Here is a 15,257-nt window from a genome sequence, read left to right as displayed (position 1 = left end):
GGGAGGCCAATGAAGCTAAATTTCACAGGGAAGAATATTTGGTAGATCTCCAGAGATCTACCAAAGGTCTCCTTTGGGTATTCAGTAGAGTATTGATCAGTGCATGCATGTGAGGGGCTACCTGAGGCCTAGGAAAGAACCATCCAAAAAATTAGAATATACAGTGTCTGGCACTTACACAGCTCTGGGGATTATGCGTGCCTCCACCTGCCAATCTGGAAAATTCAATCACAGGGCATTGGGTAGAGAGCATACATGTGATTCTTTTATCAGTATTGGGAATTAGCCCTAGGCTGATAACTGTTCCAGCCCTGCCTAACAAATTATAAAAGCAAATCAGAAAAGTTCAAACTATTTCCAAGTTACCTTAACTGTGTCCCAGATCAAAGTTCAAGAATATTTATAATAATACAAAAATATCCAGCACCTAATAAGGTAAAATTCATAATATTTGCCATCCAATAGAAAATTCCCTAGCTTACAAAAAAATTCAGGAAAATATGACTCATATTGAGGAGATAATTCAATCATTTAAAACCAATCCAGAATTGAAACAGATGTTAGAATGAGTAGACTAGAAATGTAAAACAATTACTATAACTGTATTCCATATGTCCAAAAAATTAAGTAAAGACATATGAGATATAAAAAAGGCCTATATTGAACTTCTAGAGATAAAAAGTACAATGTCTGAGATGAAAAATATACTAGATGAAAATAATGGAAGATTAGACATTGTAGGAAAAAAATTAGTGAACTTGAAGACATAGTAATAGAAACTGTCCAAGTGAAATACAAAGAGAAATAAGGATATAAATAAAGAACAGAGCATTACTGAGCTGTAGGACAACTTCAAAAGCTTAATATATGTGTAATTAGAGTCCCTGAAAAATAGTAAGGAGCAGAAAACATATTTGAAGAAATAAAGACAAAAAAAATGTCTAGATATAATGAATATTATAAACCCATAGATTCAAAAATTTCAGTGAACTCCAAACACAACAGACATGAAGAAACTATACCAAGGTATTTTATAATCAAATTGATCCAAACTAGTGGTAAAGACCAAAAAAATCTTAAAAGCAACAAGAGGAAAAAGTTACATTATGTATAGAGGAACAAAAATAAAGATTATAGCAGATATCTTGTGAGAAACAACACAAATAAGAAGGTGATGGATTAATATCTTTAAAGTACTGAATAAAACAAACAAAAAACTTGTTGACCTCACCTTTTGTACCCAGTGCAATTATATTTCAAAAATAAAAGTGAAGTAAATACTTTGTCAGACATACAAAAGCTACAAGAATTCATCAGCAGCAGACCTGCAATACAAGAAATATTAAAGGAAGTCCTTTGGACAGAAAAAAATGATACCAGATGGAAATATGGATCTACACAGAGGAATTAAGAGCACTGGAAATGGTAACTACATGGGTAAATATATTAGATTTTTCTTATTATTTAAATTTCTTTAAAAGATAATTAATAAAAATGATAACAATTGAGTGTGGAGTTTATAACATAAGTAAAAGTAAGTCATATGATAATAGCACAAAAGAGAAGAGAAATGGAGGTATACTGTTATGACATTTTTATAATATGTGAAGTGGTATAGTTTTACTTAATATTATTAATTAATAATATTATTTAAGGGAACATCATGATAAGTTAATAATGTACACTGAAAATATTGAATCAACCACTAAAATAATGAAACAAAGAGTGATCTCTTAAAAATGAACAAAGGAAATAAAATGGGATCTATGAAATGCTCCACTAATCCCAAAGAAGTTTTTTTTTTAAAGAAAGTAAAGAGAAAACACAGAATATATGGCACAAATTAAAAGCAAATGACAAGAAAATAAACTTATATCTAATAATATCAATAACCATATGAAACATAAATAATCTAAAACCACAATAAAAAGGCAGAGATTATCAGATTGGATTTAAAAACAAAACCCAACTGTATATTCCATATAAGAAATTCATTTTAAATATAAAGACAAACAGATTCAAAGTAAAAGGATGAAAAATACAATGCCAACACCAATAAAAAAATATCTGGAGTGGCCATGGCCATATTAGAATCAGACAAATTAAATTTCAGAATAAATTTTAGAAAAAAGAATGTTGGGGTGCCCAAATGGCTCAGTTGGTTAAGCGTCCAACTCTTTTTTTTAAGGGTTTATTTATTTATTCATGAGAGACACACAGAGAGAGGCAGAGACATAAGTAGAGGGAGAATCAGGCTCCCCTCAGGGAGCCCGATGCGAGACTCAATCCCCAGATCAGGGATCATGTCCTGAGCCAAAGGCAGATGCTCAACCAGTGAGCCACCGAGGTATCCCAAGCATCCAACTCTTGATTTCAGCACAGGTCTTGATTTCTGCATCATGAGTTCAAGCCCCACATTGGGCTCCATGTTGGGCATGGAGCCTACTTTTAAAAAAAATTAGAATAAAGGATGTCAACAAGGAATAAAGAAGTCATTCCATAATGATAAAAGGGTTAATTCACCAAGAATATATGAGCTTATGAACTTCACATAAGGCAAAAACTGACACAACACAAAGATTAGTAGAAATAACTAAAACAAGAGATTTCAATCCCCTCTCTCAATAATTGATAGAACAAGTATACATAAATTCATTAAAGATATAGAAGATCTAAAGAACATTATAAACAAACTCGATCTATTTGACACTTATAGAATAGTCCTCCCAACCACATTAGAGTATACATTCTTTTAAAATATGCAAGGAATATTTACCAAGATAGATAATATTTTGGGTCATAAAACAAGTTTCAGTAAAATTGAAAGAATTCAAGCTATACAAAGTCTGTTCTCTGATCATAATGAAATTAAGTTAGAAACCCATAACAGAAATATCTCTGAAAAATTCCCAGTTATTTGGAAAGTAAGTAAATAAGACAGTTCTAAATAATCTATACATAAAGGTGGAAATAAATAAATTAAGAAACATTTTTAACTGAATGAAAATGAAAACACATCTAAAAATTTGGTGAAAGTTGTTAAAATAGTACTTAAGGGAAATTTTATAGTACTAAATGCTTACACTAGAAAAGAAAAAAATATCTCATATCATTCATCTCAGCTTCTACTTCAAGAAATTAGAAAAAGGAAGTGAATTAAATCCAAAGTAAGTGGAATAGTAGAAAAATAAAGATTAGAGTAGAAATCAATGAAATAGAAAACAAGAACAATAGAAAAAATCATTGTAAACAACACTGGTCCTTTCAAAAGATCAATAAAATTGATAAACCTCTAGCCATGGTGAACAGGGAAAAAAGAGATAAGGCACAAATTACTAATACTGGGAATTGAGAAGTGATGTCACTATGGATTCTACAGAGATTAAAAGGATAAGATAATATCATAACTTTATGACAATACATTTAGTGACTTGGATGAAATAGATCCATTCCTTGAAAGACACAAACTACCAAAGCTGACTCCTGAAGAAATACAATATCTCTATATCTATTAAAGAAATTGAATTTATAGTTAGAAACTTTCCTATACATAAAACTCCAGAAACAGATGGCTTCATGGGTGAATTCTATCAAATATGTAAGGATGAATTAAAAGAAAATATAAGGGGCATCCCGGGTGGCTCAGCCGTTTAGTGCTGCCTTTAGCCCAGGGTGTGATCCTGGAGACCCAGGATCGAGTCCCATGTCAGGCTCCCTGCATGGAGCCTGCTTCTGCCTGTGTCTGTGCCTCTCTCTCCCTCTCCCTCTCTCTCTGTGTGTCTCCCATGAATAAATACATAAATCTTTAAAAAAAATAAAAAGAAAAGAAGATATAAAAACCTCTCCTAGAGGATAGAAGAGAAGGAAATACTTTCCAACTCATTTTATGAGGCCAGCATTATTTTGATACCAAAGCCAGACAAAACATTGTAAGAAAATTACAGATCAATATTCATTATGAATATAAATGTAAAAATTCTGAGCAAAATTTTAGCAAATAAAATTCAACATTTATAAAATGGATAATACATTGCTGCCAAGTAGAATTTATCTCAGGAATTCAAGGTTGGTCTAATGTTTGAAAAACAATCCATTTAATTTGCCATATTAACAAATTAATAGAGAAAATCATATTATTGAAATGAAGATCAAAAAGCATTTGATAATATCCAAGACCTACTGGTAATAATTCTCAACTAACTCTGAATAGATGGAACTTCCTCAATATGATGAAGGGCAACTATAAACAGTCTACAGCTAATATAAAACTTAATGGTAAAAAATAAATAAATAAAAGCTTTCTTTCCAAAATTGGGAATACTGCAAGAATGTCCACTCTTGCCATTTCTATACAACATTATAGACATTATAGACATTACATTACATTACATTACATTACATTACATTACATTATTCTAGCTAGGGCAATAAAAAGGTGGGGGGAATGGAAAGAAGAAAGGAAGGAGGGGAAGAAGAGAGAAAGAAAGGAAGGAAAAAAGGAAGGTAGGAAGAAAAGGCAATTAAGAATGGAAAGGAAGAAGTAAAACTAGCTCTATTCACAACCAATGATTGTCTGTTCACAACTACTATAATTGTCTATGTGGCAAACCTGATGAAATGCACAAAAAATATCTAGTAAGTAAGTTTAGTAAGGTAACAGGATACAAGATTGATATACAAAAATCAGCTGTTTTCCTATTTACTACTGATGAACAATCAAAAATTAAAAAGTCTTTTAAAAATAGCATCAAAGATATGAAATACTTAGGGATGAACCTGCGAAAAGGTGTGAGAGACCTGTACAGTAAAAACTATGAAACACTGCTAAAAGAAAATAAAAAAGACCTAAATAAACCGAGAGATTATACCATGTTCACAGGGCAGAAAATGAATTTCATATCGTTAAAATGTCAATGCTCCTCAAATTGATCTATGGATTCAATACAATACCAATCAAAATTCTAGGGAGTATTTGTGTAGAAATTAGCAAACTGATTCTAAAATTCATATGGAAATGCAAAGAATCTAACAGAGTTAAAACAACTTGGAAAAAGAAGAACAGAGTTGGGGGCACCTGGGTGGCTCAATGGTGAGCATCTGCCTTTGGCTCAGGGCATAATCTTGAGGTCATCGGATCTAGTCTCGCATCAGGCTCCTTGCAGGGAGCCTGCTTCTCCCTCTGTCTGTGTCTCTGCCTCTTTCTCTGTGTCTCTTATGAATAAATAAGTAAAGTCTTGAAGAAGAAGAAGAAGAAGAAGAAGAAGAAGAAGAAGAAGAAGAAGAAGAAGAAGAAGAAGAAAGAAGAAGAAGAAGAAGAAGAAGAAGAAGAAAGAAGAAGAAGAAGAAGAAGAAGAAGAAGAAGAAGAAGAAGAAGAAGAAGAAGAAGAAGAAGAAGAAGAAGAAGAGAGTTGGAGAACTTCCACTATTTGTTTTCAAGACTGATTATAAAGTTGCAGTATTCTAGACAGAGTGGTGTTGGTGTCAAGACAGACAAATACAAAAATGGAACAGAATAGAGAGTCTAGAAATAAGCCCACACATTTATGGAAAACTGATTTTTGACAAAGCTACAAAGGCAATTCCGTAGAAAAATGATAGTTCATATATATATATATATATATATATATATATATATATATATATATATACATATATGTTCTGACTCTTCTTTCATTTTATTAAAATTACACATCAATATTTAAAAGCAAACTGATCACTTCAAAATCACTTCAAACAGCTGTGAGCTTCCAGGTGTGTTTCTGAGAACATCCATGTGTAAAAAAATAATAATAAAATAATAATAATAAATTCTGATCCATACTACATGATATATACATAAAAGTTAATTCAAAATGTATCACAAGCCTAAATGTAAAACCTAGAACTATAAAACTAGAAGAAAACATTGGAGAAGACCTTTGCAACCTTGGTTAGTAAAGATTTCCTGGATATCAAAAGCACAGTCTCAAAAAAAATTTGATAAATGAGACTTCATCAAATTTTAAAATGTCTGCTTTTTAAAAGGTACTGTTAGGAAAATGAAAAACAAGACCATGAGAAGACATTTGCAAATCATACCTCTTATAAAAGACTTGTAACTGGAATATATAAAGAAGTCATACAGCTCACTAATAAAAAGACAACACAAATTTTAAAAGGGCAACAGATTTGAATAGACACTTCTTCAAAGAGGGTATATGAAAAGATGCTCAACATCTTTATCCATCAGGGAAATGCAAATCAAAGCCCCTCTAAGACACTAATTTATACACATTACAGTGGTTACAATCAAAATGATGGACAATAACAAGCCTTGGCAAGAATGTGGAGAAATCGGAACCCTCATACGTTGCTGATGGGAATGTAAAACGGTGCAGCCACTGTGGAACAGTCAGGCAGTTCCTCAAAAGGTTAAAATGGAGTTCCCATATGACCCAGTACTTCCTCTTCTAGATATAGACCCAAGAAAAATAAAAGCATGTTCACACAAAACTTGTGCATGAATGTTCGTAAGAGCCCAAAGATGGAAACAACCCAAAATTCCATCAACTGATGAATGAATAAACAAAATATGGTCTAGCCATGCATTGCAATATTATTCAGCCATCAAAATGAATGAAGTACTGGTAGGTCATACAACATGGATGAACCCTGAAAACATTACACTAGGTGGAAGAAGCCAGTCACAGAAGGCTATATATCGCATGAGTCCACTTAGATAAAATGTCCAGAATGGGCAAATCCACAGAAACAGAAAGTAGGTTAGTGGTTGCCAGGGGCTGGGAACATGGGGAATAGGAAGTGACTGCTTAATGAAAATATTGTAGAATTAGGGGCACCTGGGTGGCTCAGTCAGTTAAGTGGTTGACTCTCGCTTTCAGTTCAGGTCATGATCTCAGGATTGTGAGATCAAGCTCTGCATGGGGCTTTGGGCTCAGCATGGAGTAAGCTTGTCCCTCCCCTGGTGAACTCTCTCTCTCTCTCTCACTCTCTGTCTTTTAAATAAATAAATAAAATCATCAAAAAAAGAAAGAAAATATTGTGGAACTGGTGGTGACAGTTGCACAACTTTGTGAATACACTAAAATTGCTGAACTGTATACTTTTAAAGGGTGAATTTTACGGAATGTGAATTATATCTCACTAGAGCCATTATTTAAAAAAGAAAAAAAGTGAATCTGGGTTATCCTGGGTTATTTCCATTTTTGTTTAGCCTTTTGTTATCTTTGTTATTTTGTATTACATAGACTCTTTGGACAATAAGAGTGAGAGGGAAGAGGGACAGTGCCATCCCAATATTACTGTACAGAGTGACCTTGTGGAGCTGAAGTGCAGTGTTCTGTTATTTTTTAAAAATCTCTAAAAGAGACCTTTTATTAAAACAAGGAGCCTGAGGCAGACCTCATTGGAATGGGTTCAGAAAAGTCATGGTAAAATGTCTGAGCACTGTGGGAGATGCAAATGCATTGGCAATACATGGGTCCAGTTCCCACTACACCCACAGGACGGGGTTTTCAGCCATCTTCCCCCTGCTTTTGCTTAGCTTGACCATCATGCAGGGGAAATACCAGAGTCTATCAGAAAAGCTGAGAGCTTGTTAAGGACAGGGGTGGCCCACTTTTATAGTAGAGAGTGGGTATTGGACTTGGGTTAGAGTTCCAGTTCCGCCACTTTCTAGCCGGCTGACCTTGGGAAACTCACACAGCCTCACCAAGCCTCAGTTTTCTCTTCTGCAAAATAGGAGTAATAACATTAATAAGGCTGTCTGTGGATTGCCATAGAAGATGTATGTGATCTGTGAAAGTGCTTGACAATGCTTCTTTGGTTGCATTTGTATCTATAGAGTCATTACTATGACGTCCCTCAAATAGCAAGTTGTAAAGCGTATAAACCACTCCTGTGCCTCCAAATCTCACACATGCCAGAACAGGATTTAAATACTGCCAGTTACTTCATTGACAACAGTAAGAACATGTGGAGCGCGCAGTGTATAACAGGGTCTTCTCACATTTTCTCACTTAATTCCTGCAACAACCCTATTAGGTAGGGCCTTTGGGCTTCCCATTTCATGGGTAAAGAAATTAAGAATCAAAGATACTTTTAATCTTTCATGCTTCAACATAGTGGGGAAAAGAGAAACTGGCAAGTGTTTGAATAAGAGGCAGAAGAGAGCAGTGATTAAGTGCACGGCCTGTCTGAATCTCAGCCCCACCACTCACAAAGCACTTGTCTTGGAGTCAGTTGTCTCATCTGTAAAAGGGGATGATTATAACACCTACCTCAGCTGGTGTCATAAGGATGAAATGAGTCAACATACATAAGACACAGAGGACAGTGTCCAGCACAGATGATTAGCTATGTAACTATTAGCACATAACTATTAGCTATGATTAGCTAATAGTTCATCACAAAATAATTTAATAATTCACAAAACATCAATTAAAATGTTAGGTTGATGATAATTGAGATAGCCTGTCTCATGGACTTCTGTGTTTGCAGTTGTATCACACTGGGATGTCTTTTGGATACTGGCATGTTTTATGACAACTTCCCAGGCCACCAAAGATGCCTTTGTCCTCCGAGTACAGGCCAGTCCCCCTTACCTAGGACAGACTGCCTTTATGCCCCCTCTCTGGAACCTGGGGCCCAGAGAGTGCAAAGAACCTGTATAATGTGACAGACCAAATGTATGACAAAGCTCAGACTGGAAACCAGGTCTCCATTCCTCTAAGTTCACTTAAAAGCCAGTGACCAGGTATAGGACTGGGAAGGGCTTGAGGATTGTGAGAATACAGTGAGCAGCTTCTGAGAGCTGGTGAAGGCTGTCAAGACGTTTTTCTAAGAGAGGTGTGTGATGTTCGCCTTGGTTCTTTGGCAATATGCTGACAGGGAAATCCCTGTGTGGTACTTCTGAGAACATTTTCAGACAGAGACAGAGGTACTAAATATCTAGTTGATAGAACAGAGGGGGCAAAAAAATGCCTTTCAGCACATGTTCATGGAGGTGTTAGGTGCTCAATCACTATTGCAATTGCCCAGGTGTGCCATGGCCTGCTAGGGTCCAGGGAACGTGAACAGAGTGCTGCTTGGGTCTGGGTAGTGGGAGTCCTAGGACCTACTTCCAAAAGGGCTGGGGCGCTGCCACTGCTCCTCAAGGGGTCTGGGCCAGGGAGGTGGGAAGCTGTTTGTTGGTTTCTCTCCCCAAGGAATTGTGCCTCAACACATAAGGCGCCCACCAGCCTGCATGCCTTCACTCCTTTCCCTCTTCGGGCCTTAGTTCCTCAGCTTGGACTTGGGTCCAATGTCCTGCGCCCTGCCTCCTCCTCAAGCTGGCTAGCTGGGCACCAGGGAGCCAGAAGGGAATGTTTTTGGGTCCTGAGCATAGGATGGGGATGATCACTGTAACTGGGAAGCTCCGAGCTCGCCATCTACTTGATCTGCCAGAAGGCTGGCATCTTTTTGGCATGACAGGGTGAGGATTCACAGTGAGAGAATCACCAGTCCACACTGGTTAGGCTCCCTGGGCCTCTCTCCATATTCCCACACTCTGCCCTGCTCTAGGAAAGGACCAGGAGAAGAAAAGGGCCCAGTCTCAGAGCCAGAGCATTGGGGTTTCACGTCTAGTAGCACCAACTCACTGGGACCCTGGGCAAGTTTTAGCCTGCCCCTCCCAGGGGCTCAGAGGCCCATATACAGAGCAAGGGGGTGAATGAAGCGGCCTCAATGATCTAGAAAGTGAGACCAGGGAGGGATCTTTGCGGCCATGGAACCTGTCACTGACAGATGAGGAAACAGAGGCTCAGAGAGGTTGAGGGACCAACCAAAGTGACTCAGGGCACAGGAGTGGGACCTGGGCTCTGGGCTCTGTCTTGACTCCTATGGCAGGCTGCACTTTCCACTGGAAACCTCGTGTGCATGTGTGGCACTGCCTGTTATGATCTCTGTGAGGGTCCTGCCTTTGGAGTCAGTGGCCCCAGCTGGCCTGGAGAGAACCTCGGCTTAGATGGGGGCTACTCCTCAGGAACCACTCTCCAGGGTTGCCTTAAATCCATTCTGGAAGTAGGCAGGCTGGGCTCACCCACAGCCCTCCAGGCTTCATTCTCACCAGGGCTGGAGCCAATCAGGGAATCACAGAGGATTCTCTCCACCTCCTTTGTCATTGTATCAATACTCTTCAGCCAAGGCGCCCACTCACCACCTTCCCAGCTGGCTGGCTCTTCCTCTCAGCTCTCCCTCTCCCTCTCCCCTCTCTGGCTCCCGCTCACCCACTCTGGCTCCTCCTCAACTGCTTCTAGCCCCTCTTAGCAGCCCTGCTCCTCTCAGCTGCCCACCCGGCACTTTATCTCATTCTTGGCAAGCCTTCGAGTCTCTACAGATCCCAGCATCTCTGGCCTCGTCAGACAGAGCAGAGACATAGGCAGGCTGCGCTGGCGGCAGCCCAGACCTGAAGGGTGTGGAGGCCTTGGGACTTGGGACCCATTGTTGAGCTGAGCCCACAGCTGCCTCAGAAGATGTCACAGCAAAGAGAGCAGCCTGGCAGGGTGAGACCTAAGCTCCAGGGACCAGGCTACCTGAGGGACTTGGGGGGAAGCAGGCAGGCAGTAGATCAGAAACAGCCCAGATCCACAGGTGACCCCACCCCACAAGGCCATGTCTACACAGACTGAGCCTTTGTGCAGAGATGAAGGTTGCATGTACATAATAGGAGGCTCTGCTAGGAGATGCAGGCTGCATCCATGTGGAGCTGGGCCTTCTAAGGAGGTGTTAGTGGTGTCCATGCAGGAAGAGACCCCCCCCCAAGAAAAGGAGCTTTATGTCCCCAGAGGACAAGACTCTGCAAAGAGTTGTAGACAGCATGTACATGGAGCCCAGCCCAGAAGGCATCTACACAGGGCTGAGATTTGCCCAAAGAGGCAGGCAGAATGAGCAGAAGTGCGTGCACCTTGGAGACACATACAGGCAGCGCCAACCCCGGGTACTTTGGCTCTTCCGGACAGTGCAAGCTGCCACTGCCTGGAGGCCGGCCCTGCAGAGAACTGATGGCTGGTCGTCGGGGCATGAGGCCGGTACCTGACAGTAGAGGCAGCATCACCTGCAAATGTGGCTCTGGGGTCCTTCCGGGGCTCTCCGTGGCACACAGCTTTGCATGGTGGTGCCTGGCTGGGTCACCACTCAGGGGAGCTGCACGCGGAGGTGCAGGCGTGTACGTGCAAGGAGGCCCGGTGGGGAGGTTCACACAACACCTGCCCAAGATGAGCCTCAGCAGGCTGAGGCAGGCCAGGGCCAAGAGAAAGGTGGCTCAGTCACCAGGCACAAACTGTGTCTACAAGGGACTCGAGCTCCGTCTGCACAGGGCAAGACTCCACAAGAGGATGTCAGCCGTGTGGATGGCTGCTCTGCGAGTGGACAGACGTTGGGTCTACATAAACCAAAGTTCTGTGTGGGGAAGGGGCTAAGCGTGCACAGAACCCCAGGTGAGGCTGCATCCACCCAAGACAAGACTCTGTCTGCTTCGGATGATGTTGGATCTGTCCTAAATAGGGTGGTATCCACAGAGAATGAGTGGGGTTTCATCTGCAGAGAACCAGGCAGTGTCTACGCACAACCACCCAGCTTCCACCAAAAGAACGAGGGTTCTCAAGCAACTGCAACCTGTACCAGCACAGGCCAAGCCCCTGCCTGCATAAACACACCAAACTACCCTATGGCGATGCAGCCTTCATCAACAGTGTGCACGGTTCCGCTGCCCCCCGACCCGGATCAGCACTGAAAACCCCCGCGCAGTGAATTACAGCCAGTATACAGATGAGCCAGGGCTGCTGGTGGGCGTGCAGCCTGGGTCTACATGGAGCACGGCTCTAAGCCGGATCATGATGGAGCAACGCTTCGCTAGTACGCTCCAACCGTTCATTGAAAAAGTCAGGCTCTACCTGCCAGCGTCGCCTGCTGTCACGGCACCTGGATAAGCTCAGAAGTAGCCACTACAAGGGAAACCTGCTTGCATTGAACTCAACCAGGGGTCTGCGTGGAGACTCGCCCTATGTCCACACCAAGTAGAGCTCCTTGAGGAACTGCACCCCGGGGGAAGGAAGCAGAAAGAGCTGCTGCAAGGGGTCGCTGGCTGCATCCCCCTGCCCCAAAGAGTGCCCCTCTTCAGGGAAGCACAGCCCGGGTTGGCAGAGCAGAAGCTGCTGCGAGGGGGCTGCTGGCTGGTTCCACCCAAACCAGGGCTCCAGCTGGAGGCTTGGCCCATGTCTCTATGGAGCGCCCATCGACAAAGAGCTGAACGCGGGCTCACGGAGACCTCTTCCCAGGGGCACGGGCTGCATCTTAACAGAGCACAGGGTGCTGCTAAGAACCACAGCCTGGGTCAGTGCAGCCAACCAAGCCCCCGTGTGGGGCCACTGGCAGCATCTCAGTAGAGCGGAGCTCCAAGTGCAAGCGCAGTAGCCGGGCCAACCTGTGGTCCCAGCCCCTTCTGTCCCTAACCACGAGCAGCTGGAAGTGCACTGCCCCCGTGCACAGCCTTGCACAGCGCTGGACCCAGCGCTCCCCGTCACTGGGTTTGCCGTGTTCCATTCTCCTCTTCCATTGCCTGTCCCCCTTGAGACCCCATTTTATTCCTGGCCCCTCTCTGAGTTTCATGCCTGTCCCCAAGGCCACTATGCAGTTCCTCTCTTCCGGGTTCCAGAAGCCTGGCACTCCCAGATTTGGACAGAGTACCATATATACACTAGGGTACAGAGCATACCCTCGGGCAAACCCTTCTGCAGGTCTTAATCTGTAAAAAGTCTTCCTAATCTGAAACACCACCAGCACCTGATTCTGTTTCTCTCTGGTTAGGAGATTCTGGATTCATAGCCAGATGAGAAGAGGCTGCGTGGGTCCAGAGACCCTGGGCAGCATTTGGACAAGAGTATTCCCAGCAGAGAGCCCCCCCATGGAGAAAGGCCCAGGGGTAGGAAAAGCATGGACTATTTTGAGGCAACAGCAAGCCACGTGTATTTTCTGGAATGTGCTTGGTTGCTGCTCCTGGGCTCCCTCGCGGTGCTGCCCAATAGAAATTTCTGCAGTGGTAGAAACGCTCCCTGTCTTCATTGTCCAATACAGTAGCCACGAATCACATGCAGCTGTCGAGCTACCGGAGGTACAGCTAGTGTGAGCGAGGACCTGAATTTTTAATTGTAATCAATCTCATTTCTTTTCTATTTTAAAGTTGTGGTAAAACACATGTGACATAAAATGTGCCATTTTAGCCATTTTTGCTGCACAATTCAACGATCTTAGCTGCATTCGCACTGTTGTGCACCTAGCAACCCATCTATGTCCAAAACTTTTTCATCGTCCCGCACAGAAACTCTGTGCTCAGCCTTTTTAAATTAAAATTAGTTAACATTTAAATGGCCACATGTGGCTAGTAGCCACCACATTGGCCGAAACAAGTCTAGAAGCCAGTGACCACCAAATCAACATCCCCAGCCTAGACCTACCCTCTACCCTGAGCTCCAGTCCTGGACACCCAATCACCTAATGGGCACCCCCCTCTGAGTGCCTTACGAGCATCTCACAACTCTATGAACTTTCCACAGTCGAGCTCAGCATCTCCACCCCCACCGCCTAGTACGGTTCCCTCTGGGCTCCCTTTCTTACGAAACGGCACCCCCAACCACCCAACAGCCTGAGTCAGAAGCCCGTGAGTCACCTCGGATATCTCCCATTTACTTTGCTTCCACAGCCAATTCTTTCTGAGCTCTGCAGATTCTGTTTCCTCAAAGTATCTCATCTGGGCTCCATCTTCTCCTCTTCGTTGCCATTTCTCAGGGCTGGCTCCCTCCTCCACACTGTCTGACCCTGACTCTGCTCCTCCCAGCCCTTGCCGCCACACCCCTGCCCCACCCAGCTTCCCGAGCCCTGCTGCCAGAGGCTGGCTGGGCTCCCAGACCCTGCCTCCAGCACTAGAGGCTCCCCAGAGCAGCAGGGCCTCACTATTCAGAGGCTGCTGAGCACCACCCACCCCACCCCCTGTGTGCAGAGCCCAGAGGGATGCTCTCTGTGAAAACCAAGACTTTGGCAAGCTTGAGAAGATCAGGCTTCTGGGACAGACTCCCGGGCTAGCCGAGAGGTGGTGGGAGAAGGCTTTCACGGGGGACCCCCCCACACACAAATTGGGACTCAAAGCTTGGAGCTGGAGTTGCCACTGAATGGCTGTCTCGGTCTCTCATCCATAGGACCCAGATGATTATCTTCCATCCTTCACTGTGCTGTGAAGCTGAAATGCAGGGGAAGGGGTGTGCCATGTTGTCGCAGTGGAGGTGTGGGTCCCAGCTCACAGGAGTCACGAGTGGCGGGAAAGTGCTGCGGCTGCATCTTGGCAATTTTTTCTTTTTTTTTTTTTTTGGCAATTTTTTCAAGAGGCTACAGACTTGTCAAGTGGAGTTCAGAAAGGGGCAAATGGCCTCCAGAAAAAAGGGCCAAATAAGGTCACCTACAGCTCCATTTCCAGAAATGCCTTGCCAAGTGTCAGGTGTTCCCTGGGGGATGTCGGCTTGGCTAATGGGCAAAGCCATCTACCCCTGCAGGGAGGGTTCTGTTTGTGGCCCTTTATCTCTCTGGATCCTGGAGAGTTGAAAGGGGAACTTTGTGCCTGCTGCCTGCGCACTGCCTGCTGGGCCCTAGGTGGTGGCGACTGAGGGGCTTCTTTCTCCCACAGTCTGGCTGGTGGTCCTAAAGTCATTAAAGTCATTTACTTAGAACGGAATAAAGAAATTCCACATTTGAGAAAGTGAGTCGTTAGCATTAAATGTCTAGCTGAACTTTCTGGTAGCAAAGACAGCTTTTTTCCTGTAGGTTCATTCTGCAGACAGCCAGCATAGAATTGCTTGTGCCACGTTTCATAAAAAACGCACATATTCCACAAACCAGCTCCCCAGGGGGACTGCCCTCCGCTTTGGTGATTCTGCACAGGACATACAACAGGATTCCAGAGGGCGGTCGGGCCCTCCTTCCGGGAGATGGGGAAGTGGCCCAGGCTACAAAGACCTCTGTCTCAAAGATACTGTTTTCAACCCTGGGCTAAAGTGAGCAGTGGTCAAAAGCCATGCCTTTGGCTCAGGCTCCTGTTTTGCTCCTACTTCCCTAGACCACAGGCTGGGACTCTCCCCTAGAGAAGGCCTGGGGCCTGACAAAGTATTTCTGCACATGGACTTTTATGTGGCCGCACTGGGCCACTTCCACAGGGGGCAGACAGCAGGGGCAGG

General features: G+C 43.2%; 1 long non-coding RNA gene across 2 annotated transcripts in view; it reads right to left on the bottom strand.

The window, feature by feature from the left end:
* LOC102154180 overlaps nucleotides 1-15,257 on the bottom strand; it is a 268,196-nt gene that overhangs the window by 87,378 nt on the left and 165,561 nt on the right. The window lies entirely within an intron of this gene.

Source organism: Canis lupus, chromosome X (genome assembly GCF_011100685.1).
Source record: "Canis lupus familiaris isolate Mischka breed German Shepherd chromosome X, alternate assembly UU_Cfam_GSD_1.0, whole genome shotgun sequence".
Taxonomy (NCBI): domain Eukaryota; kingdom Metazoa; phylum Chordata; class Mammalia; order Carnivora; family Canidae; genus Canis; species Canis lupus.
Note: the sequence above shows the minus strand (reverse complement) of the source record. Positions and strands in the feature narration are given on the sequence as shown.